The following is a 2,986-nucleotide window of genomic DNA, read 5'->3' as shown; positions in this document are numbered from 1 at the left end:
GACTATCATAGTCGAAGGAGGAAACCTGACCCACAATTCGCTCGCTCTTCCGATGTTCCTCCTTCATGGCCTCCTGTTGGGCCTCCCGAATCTGCTCCAACAACAGTGTCACAACTGTCATCCTCAGACAGATGTCTCTGATCGGTGCTGCCTTGCGACTAAGGGTGTCGGCCACAACCTTGGTCTTTCCTGGGTGGTAGAGGATCTCACACTCATAAACCTTTACCACATCAAGCCACCGACGTTGCCTCATATTAAGATTTGGCTGGTCCATAAGAAACCGCAGGCTCTTATGGTCCGTGTAAATGGTACAACGAACCCCATAGAGGTAATGACGCCAAATCGTGAGGGCGAAAACAACAGCCCCCAGCTCCAAGTCATGCGTCGGATAGTTCGCCTCGTGAGGCTTCAACTGCCTCGAAGCATAAGCGATAACATGCCCTCTCTGCATTAATACGTCGCCCAAACCTGAGATTGACACATCACAATATACCACAAAATCCTCCATGCCTTTCGGCAGGGCTAAGATTGGTTCATCGCACAATCTCTGTCTTAACGTCTCAAATGCGGCTTGCTACTCAGGCCCCAACGAAAGACCACGCCTTTCCTTGTCAGCCGAGTCAGGGGCACGACTATCTTGAAGAAGTCCTTAATGAATCTCCGATAGTAGCCTGCCAGTCCTAGAAAGCTCCGAATCTCAAATGGAGACCTCGGAACCTCCCACGTCATCACGACCTCCACCTTGGCGGGGTCAACCGAAATCTCGTTCTAGTTGACAAGGTGCCCAAGAAACTGCACCTCGCGCAACCAGAACTCACACTTGGAGAACTTGGCATACAAGCTCTCCCTCCTCAAAGTATCCAGAACCTCCCGCAAGTGCTCCTCATGCTGCTCTCACATCTTGGAATAAACCAAGATGTCATTGATGAAAACTATTGTTGGGTTTTGAACATTCTAACACTCCTAAGTGTACATGCAATCCTTAATACCTTGGATCTATGTTTTCTCTATTATACATGCAAATATGAACTTTCCAAGGTATTCATCCTAACTAGCATAATAACATTGATTCATATGAATATATCATGTTAGAATTACATATCTCTTTGATTTAGAATGTCTTCATGAAACTTGAGTGCCTAGTGCCCCAAGTGTGACACCTCAAATGGTTCACACAACACCAAATACACTTGGAATACATTAGAGAGAAATCCACACTTCATGAAAATCGGCTAGCCCTTTCACATCTAATCTAGTGCCGATTTTGTCAACAATAAGATGCTTATATAGTTAGTGACAATTAGGGTAAACCCTAATTGTCATGGCTTTCCATTTCCTTGGATCCATGGGTTCAAATATACCATGGAGCATCTTATGGGTTTTAGCCCAACTTGACAATCCATGAAGCATTAACCCACTATACAAGTATGGATGATTTACACAATCAACCCATATATTTAATTAGTCTTCTTTTGATCACTTAATTAATCCTAGATTAATTCTTGATCAATAGTAATTAAATAATCTTATTAATATATTAGAACTTATAATATATTAACAAACCTTAAGTGTTATTTCTCTCATTATTCTAGATCTTAGTTTGTATTGGACTCCTTGAGCTTAAAGGTGCACACTTTATGATATAATTGGTTACATGTATGCATTAAGTTACTTATTAAGTCCTTTTTAAACTTAAGAGCTTCATTTAGACATGCATTGTTTGCAACTTTATGTGGTTTTTCAGCTCAAGGAAGTCGGATCCATGTTTTGGTGCTATGTCTTTATGGATTAAGTACTTATTGGTTAATCCCTTGCACTATTAAGCTTATGGATTAAGTTTTGAACCTTTTTATTGTCCCAATGGATAAAGTTGGAAAATTTATCCTTCTAGACCACATTATGGACTAGATCTGAGCTTTAGAGCTCTTGGAATCGAAGAAAACAACTTAATGTGTTAAGAAGTTGAAACTCGGGAAAACACATTGTGTTTGCAAGTCAACACAACATATTGAATGGAGTTTTCCTGACTATTCAGATTATGGGGAAATACGATGTGTCCAAGGAGCAACACAACGTGTTTGGTCAACATGGATTGTTGACTTTGTCTTTGACCAGGAGTTTGACCAGGGTTGACCATAAGATATTTTGGACCATGTTTTAGCCTTTTGGATTATAGTATTGGGCCTTAGTCTTGGCCCTAGCTAGATAAGGGTGTAAAATGGTCTTTTTATACTAAGTATCGGTTGAAGGATATAGATTCGATTCCAATTGTTAATTGGGTGTTATTTGATATTGATAGTTCGGGGGATTATCTGACCACCTGTCAAGGATTATCAATGTGTTTTAGTAGTGCGAGGTTAGTCTCCTCACTATACTATGGGTCGAAGGCACTAATTTCGGCCCATTGGCCTATGTATTATAGGAAGACTGGGGGTGGCCCTTAGTATTTGTATGAAAGAACTGGAGGTGGCTCCTGTAAAATCTGTATGCAAGACAGTTAAGTAAATAAGTAGTTGTAGATTGTATGCTTGTTGTTTTTGTGATGCTTGCATGGCAGACCAGGTGGTGGCTCCTGGCACTTGTCTGTAAGACCCAGGGTTTTGGCGCCTTGTCTGGAAAGGAAAGACCATGATATGGATCGAGGTATAATGACGAGACTATGGTTGGTACATAGCACCTCCTTTTGCATGTTTGATATGTATGTCTTGTATGTTATGTATGGTGTGTAGTATCTGGGGAACTCAGTAAGCTTCATGCTTAGAGATGTTGTTTTCAGTGTCAGGTACTTCTGGTTCGAGAGGGAAGGGCCCTGCTTGATCGCAGTGCATACACCCACGGTTTTCTGTAGCTGTGTGATTTTGGGAATATACTCTGATAACTCTTTTTATTATAAAATACCTTTAAATGTTTGAATAAATGATAAATAGGTGTTTTTTTGTTTGAAAATGAATTTTTTACCTTCATTTTTTGAGATGTTACAAGTTGG

This window comes from Lactuca sativa, chromosome 6 (assembly GCF_002870075.4).
Source record: "Lactuca sativa cultivar Salinas chromosome 6, Lsat_Salinas_v11, whole genome shotgun sequence".
NCBI classification, from domain to species: domain Eukaryota; kingdom Viridiplantae; phylum Streptophyta; class Magnoliopsida; order Asterales; family Asteraceae; genus Lactuca; species Lactuca sativa.
The sequence above is the reverse complement of the archived record's forward strand: the minus strand, read 5'-3'. Positions refer to the sequence as shown.